At 33.6% G+C, this 14,330-nt stretch overlaps 1 pseudogene; it reads right to left on the minus strand.

Annotated features, from left to right (window-relative positions):
* Positions 1-6,631: 6,631 nt before the first annotated feature.
* Positions 6,632-14,324, minus strand: LOC107852566 (annotated as a pseudogene).
* Positions 14,325-14,330: the final 6 nt, after the last annotated feature.

The raw sequence follows: 14,330 nt of genomic DNA on the forward strand, positions 1-14,330 counted from the left end.
AAGTGAAGGTAGAGCACTTAAGGCCTGGTGGTTTGTCTCAAGAGATTGAGTTACCCTTGTGGAAATGGGAAGTGATTAATATGGATTTCATTACCAATCTTCTGCAGCCTAGCCATCAATTTGATTTTATTTGGGTCATCGTGGATAGAATAACTAAGTCTGCTCACTTTTTACTAGTGAAGACTAATTATTCGGCAGAGGATTATGCTAAGTTTTTCATTCAAGAAATCATGAAGTTGCATGGTGCTCCAATTTCCATCATATCTGATCGAAGTACTTAGTTCTCATCTCACTTTTGTTTTTGTTCTAGAGAGGATTGGGGACTAAAGTGAACCTTAACCTTAGCACTACTTTTCATCCTCAAATGGATTGTCAAGAAAAAATGATTATACAGACTTTGGAATATGCTAAGTTCTAGTGTGATTAATTTTTGTGGTAGTTGGGTCGGCCATTTGCCTCTCATAGAGTTTGCATTTAACAATAGCTATCATTCCAGCATCCAGATGGCTCCGTTCAAGGCCTTGTATGGTAGGTGGTGTAGGTATCCTATTGGGTGGTTTAAGATTTGTGAGAATAGGTTGTATGGTCCTGAATTGGTTCATCAAGCTATGGAAAAGCTGAAGATTATTTAGGATAGACTTAAGAACGCCCAAAGTCTCCAAAAGTCCTATGCGGGTGTGAGGCATAGGGAGTTGGAGTTTTATTTGGATGATTTAGTGTTCTTAAAAGTATCTCCCATGAAGGGAGTGATGCGGTTTGGAAGGAAGGGAAAGCTCAATCCCCGTTATATTGGTCCATATTGTATTTTGAGGTGAGTGGGCAGTGTGGCTTATGAGTTGGATTTGCTTTCGAGCTTGGGTTCCATTCATCCGGTCTTTCATGTCTCAATGTTGAAGAAGTGCGTAGGTTATCCTTTCTTGGTTATTGCTTATGAGAGTATTAGTGTCTCAGATTCCTTATCTTATAAGGAGGTACCAATTGAGATTCTGGATTAGCAAGTTCACTGGTTGCGAATGAATGATGTGGCTTCTGTAAAGGTTCTATGGAGGAACCAAAAGTGTGAAGAAGCTACTTGGAAAGCCGAATAGAACATAAATTACAAATATCCATTCTATTTTCCTGCTTGGGGTAATCGTGCTTGAGGTATATGTATTCCTTAACATCTTTGTTTTCTGACTTTGTTAAAGAAAATTATGATTTTATTCATATTTTTGTTTTCTATTTTTTTAAATATAAGAGTGGGTGTGCTTTCCGTTAACTCGTGTTAATGAAATCCTTGCCTTATAATTCAAGGACAAATTACCCTAAGGTGGGAGAATGAAACACCTCGGGTTTTTGGTCCTTGAAAAATTTTTGAGATTTTAAACTCATTGCCTAGACTACGACTCTCCCTACGAGTCGTAGGGTGACATTAAGGGTCTTAAGGACCCACTCATAGCTAGATTAGAGTGTTATCCTGATGTTTCTGTTATGACTACGACTAGGGGTTACAAGTCGTAAAGACTCAAAATGAGTCATATGGTCCCATCCGTAGCCAAACCAGCGTGATGCCCAAAATATTCTATATTGACTACGACTTAAACACTACAAGTCATAAGGTCACCTGACGAGTCGTATGGTATGAATCGTAGGGTCACCAGATAAGGTTCCTCCAGCTAATGTCTTGATTACGACTCATGGAGATAAGTTGTAATATGTCCTTCTGAGTCATATAGTGACCCGTAGTCACTGACGATAATTTTTCAGTATTTTCATTAGGTATACTTTAGACATTTCCCCTCTTCCCCAATCGTGAACCATGAATTAAAACCCCTTTAGTGTATCATTATCACTCTGAAACAAATCAAAATAACTTCTCAACCTCTCTCAAATCCCCAAGGTCAAGAACATTTAGGGTTTCTAAGAAGTTTGTCAATTAGGGATCTCAAGGGTGAATTCTCTCAATAGTTGTAATACTTTCAGGCATGTTATTCTTTCTTAAATCTTATTTTATGAAAAGCATGTGTTTTAAAATGATTTAACGGTATAGATTTGAATATGGGTTTTGACATGGGTTGGGAGTTTTGGAATGGTTGATCCTTGAATTATTTTCCCATGGTTTTTGAGTTATTCATGCTTTGAAATTGATTTTTTGAACTAATGGGGTGCATGGGTGTGGAAATTGGAATGAGGGTCAATTTATTCCCCCAAATTGATGTTTTGAACTTGGAATTGGTTTTGAATAATTGTGTTCCCTCAGCCCACTTGTATAAATGGCTTTGAAGTATGGAATTTGTCACTTGGTTTGACTTACTCGCTTATACCATTGCATTACAGAAATGGTTAAATAATTAACATGAATTTTGAAAGCCTTGTTGCCTATGTTTTGATTTAATGAACAAAGTGGGTCGAGGCATTCCCCCAATTTAATTTGATAAACTAAAGGAGGTTGAGGCATTCCTCCAACTTGATTTAATTAACAAAGAGGATCGGGGCATTTCCTCAATTAATGGAATTGTAATAGCATAATTATAATCTTGCAAGCGTTCGATATGATGATACCTGTGGTGTACCTGAATGTATAACTCTGTGATTAATGAACGGGTTATGTGAAATTTGTTTTAATTAGGCTTAAATGGGGTTATGTAACTAAGCCATGAAGGTGTGGGTCTTGAATGGCTTGTACTGGAAACTCATATTTACCGATATGAGGGTTAGTCTTGATGACCGTGTGCACTGTTCACACTATTGATACATATATATTTGTATCTTGGATTAATGTGGAGTCGAGACATCCCTGGTCTTTCTTGATACCTTCAATTCATACGGCTAACACGCACTAGAGCCCTTTTAGCAGGGGGAGCTGAACCCATATAGCCTATGCGTACCGGTTTATGATGATTGAGCTACATAATTAGGATAATGTTTTACTATGATGCTAAATCTCTTTCCCTTCCCAGCATCTATTATGTATATGTATGCATGTATGTAAACATGTACAATGAGTTGAAATTGAACTTTTGACCGATATTATTTTATCCCTTCCCTGAGTTACATGCTAGTTCTCATCCCACTAACCATCTTCGAACGTTGTATCCCCATGTGATGCAGGGTCCGAAGGCGATCCTACTTTTTCTACGCTGTATTAAGCGGATCAGCTCAGTTCGTCGGTTGTTGTTTTGAAGTGGTGAGATTTCATTTTCCAGAAGACACGATCTTTCCATCAATTTTCCTTCCATAAATTAGAATTGAAGACTTCACATAATATTATCATTGTCATTGTCATTATCAGAGTAGGGGGCATATTCCAGCATAGGTTGTTTTCGTATTAATAGAAGCTTTATGGACATTACTGTGGATTGGGTATTGATGTTGACACTCTTAGATATCTTTGAGTTAATTACTTTTCTATCTTGTTATATGTTCAGAATTCATCCGATGCTAGGTGTGTTATATTCTGTTTGGCTAGGCAATGGGGTGGTCTCCAGTCCTCGGTGAACTTGAGATACTCGAGTTGTGACATTAGGTTTCAAAGTATTCTGCATATGAAATCTTTGATGGTTCCTCCATTCTCAAAGGAACTCTTGGACCAGCCTCCACCAAAGAAGGCTGGCCAACAACATTACAACCATAGTTTCGACAATCGCAATCAGATTTAGGGCTTTATGGTAAAGTTTGATGGCAGGATTTTTTCTAGAACTCTGATTGATAGAGAGTACTAGTTAAAGGTTGATATTCAATTGTTGTTCATATCTTAAATCATTTTGTAACATGTTAATCCCCTAAAAATATGTTTTATATGTATTATTGGTGAAAAAAATCCTATCTACTATTACGTTTGAAGAGAATTTTTTGCAAGAAAACAAAATAACTTTTTACCTTATGATATAATGTCTTGTAATAATTGGAAATGAAATGCCTTTTAGATAATTGGAGCATTCCTTTTATATGAATACCATTGTGGTGCCTCATTTATATATTTATAACAACTAAAATGGGCCACATTTTTCTATATTTACTTTTCTTCATTTTCTCTTGTACTATTTTTATTCTCTTCTTGTTAAATATTTTGAAACCTAACCAAATCTTCTACATTTTGAAAAATTAATGTATGTTGGGATATTGTCTACTTACGAAAAATTTAAAATTTGCTTCTTGGGGTCTTCTTCAAAGTTTCAAGGGTTGCAATAGCTCATCATTACTTCATAAGTATAAAGTCTTACTTCGTAAGTATACTAGATATCAGAGCCCGTATCCCAAATATGTTACTTTTTTGTCCCAATTATGTGGTATAGATAAATTTGAAAAGTCAATTAAGTTTTTATATATTTTTAAATATTTTATGTTATTATTTAGGAGTATTAATTTATAGTACTTTTACATAATTTTTCAGACACGATGTGCTGCTATTTTTGCCTCAATTTATGTGACATTGATGAAATATTTGAGAAAGTCAATGAAATTTTTTATATAGTTTTAGATATTTTAAGTTCTTAATTATATTATGATTTATACAACTTTCTACGTAATTTTCAAGTAATATACCTCTATCCCAATTTATATGGAAAAAATTATTAATTATTGTAATTTATAATATTTTTTGCACAATTTTTAAATATATAACAAATTAAATAAAATAATTAAACTAAAATTTGGAGAATCAATTATATTTTTAATACATTTTTAGAGTTTTTTAAGCCATTAGCTATTGTAATTTATAATACTTTTCTGACATTATAATTTACTATTTTAGACTGTTAGCTACTGTAATTTATTATATTCTCTTTGTTCAAACTTTTGTAGCATTGATAGTTAATTATATTTTAAAAATAATTTAAATTTTTAATTATTGTGATTTATAATACTTTTTTTTATTCCAATTTAAGCGACACTGATATAATTTTGAAAGTCAACTAAATATCACAATTGAAGTAGTGGGGCAAACACGTCTTAAATGACTCATAATAACTAATTAGAAGTGATATAACAAAATTTTTATAAAAAATACTTGTGAAAAAAATTTAATTGAGCCTCGTATAAGATGTCAAATTAGTAAAATTATGATTGAAGCAGCTGAAACAAATATGTCATAAATGTCTATTTTTTACTTTTTTTTTAATTACATATTATTAATTTTTTTAATGTGTAAATGACATATAATAATTAATTAGGAGTGATATTATAAAATTACGGAGCAAGCAAGCAGCTGGAAGCAGGCATGACAACCGTCAGTTGCCTGCTTCCAGTTGCCTGCCACTCACGCTTATATATATACTAGATATTGGAGCCCATGCCAGAACGGGCCTAATGTGCTATTTTTTAGATATTATATGTTATTTTTTTATTTAAATTTATATGACACTGATTAATATTTATGAAAGTGAATTAGATTTGTTATATATAATTTTAGATATTTTAAGCTGTTAATTATATGATGATTTATACGACTTTCAATGTAATTTTCAAGTAATATCCCTTTATCCTAATTAATATGACATCGATAACTATTGTAATGTATAATACTTTTTCGACGTTGTAATTTACTATTTTAAGCTATTTGCTATTGTAATTTATAATACTGTTCTTGTTTAAACTTTCGTGGTATTAATAGTGAATTTAGACTTTCAAAATAATTTAAGTTTTTAATTATTGTAATTTAAATTAATACGACTTTCAACGTAATTTTTAAGCAGTATCTCTTTATCCTAATTAATATGACATCACTAAATATTATAATCTATAGTAATTTTTCATCGTGGTAATTTACTATTTTAAATTATTTGCTATTGCAATTTATAATACTCTTGTTGTTTAAACTTTTATGGTATTGATGGTGAATTTAGACTTTTAAAGTAATTTAAGTTTTAAATTATTGTAATTTATAATATTTTTAACTATTTCAATTTAAACGACATCGGTATAATTTCGAGAGTAAACCAAATATCACGATTGAAATAGCGAAATCAGAATGTCTTGAATAACTCATAATAACTAATTAAAAGTGATATAATAAAATTGCTATAAAAAAATACTTGTGATTTTTTTTTAAATGGCTTCACATAAGATGTCAAATTAATTTAAAACATCAAAAATTAATTTATTATTTTATGTTTATTTCACCTTCTATAAAATAAATATTATCAATTTTTAAATACTTAGATGCTCATAATAATTAATTATAGGTGATACAGTAAAATTACAATTGAAACAGCTGAAACAACCATACCATAAATGTCTATTTTACTTTATAAATATCTATTTTATTTTTTACTAAATATTATTATCTTTTTAATAAATAAATGTTATATAATAACTACTTGAGGACGATATAATAAAATTACGGAGCAAGCAGATAGCTAAAAACAAACAACATCAGCTGCCTGCCACTGTAGTAACTAGATGGTATATGCCCGTGCTGTTTCATTTGAAGAACAACGTTGCATTCTTTATTATATTCTTCAACGTTGCATTCTTTATTATATTTGCTATTTCGAAGAACAACGTTGCATTCTTTATTTTATTCTTCAACGTTGCATTCTTTATTATATTTGCTATTTCGAAACTTAAATCATTTTTAATCATTTTATAAAAGCTTGCGATGTCCAGTTTATTAAAGTAATGGCAGTAATCCCTCAGAGAATGAAATGTGAAATAAAAAGGGCAAACATATGACTGAATTCCATTCAACACAGTTAAATGAGTTAAAAAATACAATCCTAACAAATGTGCTAATTGCTAATTCATCCGTTGTTTTTTAAATTTCTCTCAACTCCAGCAGAAAATAAGTCATGGAGCAAAGGTTTAGTTTATACTATATAGTTGGTGTAATCAATTTGAGACCTAACTTTTCAGAATGCATATTCTTATATCATCACTTGGGCCTGTTATTTTCATTTGGTGAATGGAAATATTTTATGCTCTCTTCTATTTCCAAAGCAGCGACATACTCTTAGGCCTTGGCCCGTTCCTGCATGATGGACAAAGCTTCAAATCAGGAGTATGCCAGTTCGCATTGAACAATGCTAACACATCATGCCCCTTTATATCTGCAAACACTAAGACATTTGATTATTCACAAATTTGTAAGGTTGATTGAGAGACGTATTTTAGGTATGTAATAGTACAGTTCTTGATATGCCACATCAATATATAGCACGACAAGTAAAAATAGAGACTGAGCAGTAAAGAAAGGGATTCAAAATTTACCCTCTAATGTCAGAAGTTGAAATGTCATTTATCCAAGATGGCTTAGTACTATTCCAACTGGTGCGTATTCGGTTGCAAGCGATTACAATAGGATTAATAAAAGATAATGATGCTCCAATATAAACAATAATTTGACTGTAATTCCTCTGCTGGAACTAATCAAACAATTCATCACAGTTTGTATGACTGAACATTTTACATGCCAAACAGAATAGATTGGTTAAGAACTACGTCTAAGGGTTCTAAAACAGGTCGTTTAACATGCGGAATGATAAACTAAAGTTATTTAAATTTTTCAGGAAATCTACGACAGAGATTTCTGTAGATAAATGAAGATAATTTGATTCACAAAAACACATATACAATCATCCGTCCATATTAAGAGCACAATTTGAATGTTAACTTGTTGGCACGCACCTTCATTTGATATTAGATCATTGAATTTTAGACTTCACATTTCTCGCCTCCCCTCCCCCTCCCCCTCCCCCTCCCCCTCTTCCATGTGGACAGCATTCCTAAGGTTGTGGAAGGGCTAGCGAGCGAGACACCTATTTCTGTGTTGGGAGGACCAACTTGTAAGGAGATCATGGTTTCAGGAAAAACCTGGGGTTACATTTCAAAAAGGAAAAGAAGTGACTCCAACAATAGGGAGAAGAAGAACATCAAATCAAATCAAACTGTTTTTCAACTGGAAGATCGTCCTCCCTAAATCCTCTACCAACAATCATCCAGCATAAACTGAGCCAGTCGAAATCCATTTTATCCGAATTAGCTTACAGCAACTCAATTACAAAACAAAGTAATCCATCCTCCACAATCATGTAATTGTTGTAAAACCCATACGATCTGAATACAACCAAATTATGTTACTAAAATCTGAAGAAATGTTTTTCTTAAGATGGCCCAGACATGTTCAAAAATGCTCTGGAATATTTCATCTACGAAAAATTTCAGTACTGGTGAATCACAAATTAACTCTATGAGGCGAATTTTTTCCCAAACAAATGCACAAATTTTTATTATCCAAAAGGTAGATGTATGTTACCGGAACTTCAAGAAAAGAAAGGGATGCAACGGATGAAAACTCACCACATTTTAATGCAATTATAAGAGTGAAATTTAAGTTACAAAAATTTTGACAAACCAAATATGAAAAAATCAAAGACTCAGACCGATCTACATATAAAAATCAAGAAATATAACAAAAAAATTTTAATTCTAAAATGGATCTCCATTGCCATTTACTCGTACTCATGCAATTTAAGTAGTGCTTTCCATCAAAAATAGGATAATGACTTGTGTTACATTACAAGCATCTCAACTCTATCTCTGTTACTTCAATAATCCCTTCAAACATTATTTTCAACTTTTAAAACTCCAAAATATCACCAAATAACAATCACTGGACCACATATCACTCCTTGTATGATAACCATATGTATACTTGCTTTATACAAAAAAGAACATCTACAAAAGAGAGAAATTTTTGAGCATGTAAATAAGCCCCAAAAAATTACAGCACCTAACAGTTACTTTCAACGGGAAATGGATAGGACCATATAGATAAAATCGAAACAGCCTTAGGGAGATGTCTGAGCATTCTCAAAGTCTGATCTTCCTCCAAGTGCAGGGACATTTAGTTAATCCCAGTCCAAAATATTTCAGTTTCTATTTAAAACGGCCTATTTAGCTAATAGGCCTAGCGTTTGCGACACGCTACCCTCCCCGGACTCCATTTGTTGAAACCATACGGGGTAGGTTATTGTGTTACTCCAATTTCAAATAATAGTTGATGAGTATCACTATGACTCAAGTATTCATACCCAGACAAACCAAAACATTAGCACAAGAAAAGTTCAAATCTTTTAACACTTCAAAAGTAATATAGGTGCTCCAAAGCAATGAAAATATATCCATACAGAAAAACAAGCAAGTATAATTCGAAGAAAGGCAAAATGCATAACCAAAATACGAATTATTCTCAACTGATATATGACAACAAAATTGAGACTGCTTCGTTAGAGAATTTCCACAAACACCTAGAGAGCAAAAGTTGACCCAAACAAAAAGTTTTCAAATCACAGAGAACTACCACCACAAATTTCCAAATAGGACCCAAAGAAAAAACCGACACTCAGTTTTTCCTAAACCGCACATAGAAAATCAAAAAAATTTAGAGACTATGAAAAAACCCACACAAAGCAACAAACTTGACATCGAATTACTTTAAATTCAACCCAAACACCCCTCAAAATTCAAGAACCCCATGTAGGATTTGAACCAAGAAATGAATAACTTACAGATTTTGAAGAGTTGTTCACTTCAATTGAATTAGCTTTCTCGATTGTGGCTGAGTTACCACCAAGATAAGAATTGCACCAAAAGTATGGAGTAAATCGATACTGTCAATCAAAAACAAAAATATACTGTGTAAAATCAACTCAGAAATATGATCCAAACAATTACCTGAAATTAATCGAAGAAGTAGAGACAAATCGCAACAATGAATTGAGTAAGAAAGACGATGAGAGTGTGAAGAGGTGGAACAATCGAGAGAGATGGATGAGAGATTGACACTGTGTTCTCAATGCTCATACCTACACGTACAGCAACAGAAGGCATGATGATTGAACACGTAGCAAATTTACTTGAAATGACAAAAATACCCCTTAGGCAAGCTGGCAGGACAATCATAAGGTGTCTGCTTTATGACACATATATATATATTACTAGATGGGAGGCGCAACATAGATGTTTGCTTGTTTCATGTGTTGTTGCAACGTTTGTCGGTATTTCTACAATGATTGTGTATCCATGTTTATTTGTCGGTATCTCTACAATGATTGTGTATCCGTGTTTTATAAAACCAAAACCAAAAAAGGGAAAACAAACATATGCAACACATCAATAGATAATTCTGGTATATGCAGAAAGTTGGATGAAGTTGGTCACATTGGTTAATGCTTGCAAAGAAGATTTTGGAAATAACATGTGGCAGTAGAAATAGAATATTGTTACAACTTTTAATTAGCTGAGGTAACAATATGCTTTAAAGTGATGGCTGCGGTAAGTTCTTCCTTTTTTTGGTATAAGAACACCAACACCATTAAGATGCCTTCTTCGTTCTTTCTGCCTAAACTGAGTCCTCCTTCATGGATTCTATTAACTTTCACATTCATAGCGATTTGTTAATTAAGTTTAACCTTCACGAGTGAAAGCCGTCGTAATTCTCTCAGGAACCGAGGAGAGAGGTCAAACCTGCAAACAGTTATTTCAGCACAACTGCAAATGCTTTAGCAAATGGTATATATAAGGTAGCAAAACAGCAGTCTATATTTTAAGGGAAAAAAATGTGTTAAGGCATCAGAAAATATGGATATTTTGTGATTTCGAGTCTTGAGTATATGCTCGGACTCTTGAAAAAAGTTGACGATTGCATGTTGGATCTCTCAAAAGTAGCATGGACATCCTGGGTGTCGAGAATAACAGTAACACATATGGCCAATCTATGAAATTTTTTGTCAAATTTCTATTCGATCAGTGTTAAAGATTATATCTTTAATGAAAAACTAAATAAACTGCTACCATGGAATTCAAAGTCATAAAAGCAGCATATAGTTCTTACCACTACTGAGTTGTAACTTAGCTGCTCCTGTAATATAGTTACTTCCACACAAGTGGTAAGGGGTAAGGCTGCATATACACCATCTTTCCGAAAATTCAGTGGGGGTTACACGGGATATGTTGTTGTTGTTGCACAAGTCATATCACCATAATAAAAAGAAAAAGGGACAGATTGCCATTTCTCCTGTTTCATGAGGAAGCTTCGCAAAAGGTAATGACAATGTTAAAAATAAACTATAACTTGAATGAGAGGGGGAATAATGGTGATACCAAGAGCACAAAGGAAGTTAAAAGTAGAATCAACTACCAAAATAATATAGTTAGGGATTAGTGAATATTAAGATGGATCTACTTTGAGTTTTTATTTCATCAGTCAACTCTATTTCCACCATGAGCAACGACACAATCAACTCTCAAATAGTGAAAAGCACTATTAGAGGATAACAATAACACTGTAGGTATAAACAGGATGCGTCCATATAAGACAATTTGATTTTGCTCCAGATAGTAAGGGTGTAGAAAATATTTAGCTTACCAAATGCCAGTGCTTTTTAAAAGGTTTCTGTCATGTAGTTATATTTCTCAGACATGAAAAAAATGATCCTCGACATATGTGCTGCTAAATTGATTATGTTGACTATGGCTACCAAGCAAATATGGTCTATTTTTTACAAACAAGCGCTTCAACGATGCAACTGTACAGGTTTCAAGTTCTTTCCTTTCTCTTCTTCGTCAATAATTGTAACACTCTATTAGATGATAACCAAATATTAGCAATCATAAAATGGTTTACTCCATAGTTGAATACAGAAAAGAGTACCAAAAGATGCCGTATAAATAAAGCACTAACCAAAATCAGCAGAAGAGAACTCCTGGTATGCAGAATAGTTTCTGAGGTTGACTTTCCTCAAATATGGAGCACCATTCATGCTGACCTTAATGAAAAGAGCTGGTGATCCAGCCTTTCCATCTACCTCTTCATTGTTCTTTAAGGCAGAGGTTATTGTGTTCGCTCTAAAAGATCGAATGGGTGGCCAACCCATAACCTGAGCCCTGAAATTAAACAATCATTAAGGATTAGACTTTTTTATAATGAAGTCCAAATATGTCACTTCTTCCTCCAAGCAGGAGCTACTCACTTGGTAGCAGGAGCACGACTGCCCACACGGTTTAAAGCCTCATTCACAGCCGAAGGCTTCTCTAAAACTGTATCTTGAGTATTTGCGTCTTTCAGTTTAGGTGGTTGCACACGTGAAGTCTCTTTTATATCACCTGCTTTCACACCTGAGTTCGATAGAAATTTTCCCTGTAGGATAGATTTAGTAACTTCAGTTACAACTTTTAGTAGAAAATCAGCATCTCTAGTATTGATATGATTGTTCACCTCTGAGAATCCATCCATAGTCTGAAAATCCTCGTTTGTTACCAGTAAGAACTGTTTTCTGCGATACCGAGAAAGTAGTATCTTTGGCAGGGTGCAAGGGAAAGAACAGCTTCTCATCAATCTTTGTAGAGCCAAAAAGACAAGGCTCTATGACCCTTTCGGGAGACTGGGATCTTGGGAGCTCAGGTCTGACCTCTGTAGCCTTGAGATTTAATCCAACACCATTATTATCCTCTGATGAGGTGGAAATATTACAGCTGTCTACAGATGAACAATCAGAAAGCCCCATATAGTTTCGCTCTTTAAAGTGGTAATCCTTTTTGGCATATGCTTCCTAAGGAGGTCGAAGAACCCAGTAAGTAACATTAATATGGCCCTCCTCCTCCCCAACATCAAGAAAAGATAGGTTAGCACAACAAACAGGAGAAAAGTTAACACCAAGAGTTCATATATACATTAAAAAAATATATTTTAAGCACTATGTTAAAAAGAAATTACCTCAACATAAGTAGTGAAAGAAATTTGTTTACATAAAGGCTTTTTGAATAATTTCATCATAGACTATATTGTATGTTGAATGGCCATCATATAAAACCCTGTCTGGGTTAAGAGTACACTCGACAGGCTTCAATATCTTTTGGTAGCACAACCATAAGATGACAGAGTTCATACATATACTCCCACTTATATAAACTATATATACTACAGTGAGGGTGAGTAATTGCTGCATTGAATACAAGAACCAAAACTATTCAAATAGTATACCAAGAAGACAAGTATAAGACAATGTCATTGTATGTTTCAAAGTTCTCCAAATCAGATAAAAAAAATTTGGTTCCTTGCAGTTCCTCCATCTTATTATGCACATTGAGCTGCATTTCGAGCAAGATTCTATATGGAACCATACATGCCAGAAAATGGTCAGGCAGCCCTCATAAAAGCGGAAGCAAGGGTGCTAAAAGAAAATGCGAAGAGAGTAATATTTTATTGTTAGGAAGATCTTCCAAGTTATAGGAGTAATAATATATTGGAGATATATAGTCCTGCAGTAGCATTCACAGATTATCATTTTCAATCTATTCTCATGTAACAACACCTTAGCAGTTTTAACCTAAACCCACAGATTATCATTTTCAATGTATTCCCATGTAACACCTTAGCAGTTTAAACCCAAACTTAAAACGAAGATCGTTTGGTTCGTCTTTCACACAGCAAAGGAAAACGGTTAAAGTTGCATAACAGAGTGAAGCCTGGTAGGTAACTGCAATTTTCCGGCGATGAACTGTTAACAAATCCAAACTGGCAAAACAAGGGCAGGTAAAATTAAATTAAAAAAACAATTGAGTATGAAGGAGTCCCGAGGTAACGGTCAAAGTTTCTGCCATGTATGCAGCAGTTCATGGTTTCAAGCCGGGAAACCACCTCTAGCAAGTAGAGCAACGATGAATAGTGGCAGAACTTATCAAAATTAGCTTCTTTTCCAAGCAAAACCACATCAACAAGTGTTGCACAACCCAAAGGAGAAACAACATAGGTATCAATATATTAACAAATTCATCATCTCTAATAAAGTCAAACTTAAAAGCACCCAAAAAATACAAAAAGTATCAATTCACCACCTTTGACTCCACAATCATATTTCAAATCTTATAAACCCCAAAAACACTTTTCAAGAAAAACCCGGAAGCACCTAAAATGAACAAATTTGAGCCAAACCAAAACTTGCATCCAAATATCTACTATAATTCACAAAGAGAAAGATGATGAATTTCAGTGACGTATTTGTTTCAACTTTAGTCCAATCTACTTTGTTTATAATACCAAAAAATTAATATTAATTTCTACTTTAGACTAAAATTTTTCTTCCTAACCTAAATTCAGTGAAGAATTGTGGCAAAAAAAAAAAAAAGAAAATTACAGCCAAATATAGAAAATTGAAGATATTTACGTCTAAAAACCTACAACGCGGAAATCTCTAAAAAAATTGCAAAGTGGAGAAGCAGAAATAGACACTACAACGCGTAAACCTCTAAAAAAAATGCAAGGTGCAGAAGCAGAAATAGGTAGATATGTTGAATGAAGCGGTGGAGTATTTAGTAGGTTGAAGAGTAAAGAGCAAAGACGGTGGAGGAGAATG

This window comes from Capsicum annuum, chromosome 11, assembly GCF_002878395.1.
Source record: "Capsicum annuum cultivar UCD-10X-F1 chromosome 11, UCD10Xv1.1, whole genome shotgun sequence".
In the NCBI taxonomy this organism is placed as follows: Eukaryota; Viridiplantae; Streptophyta; class Magnoliopsida; order Solanales; family Solanaceae; genus Capsicum; species Capsicum annuum.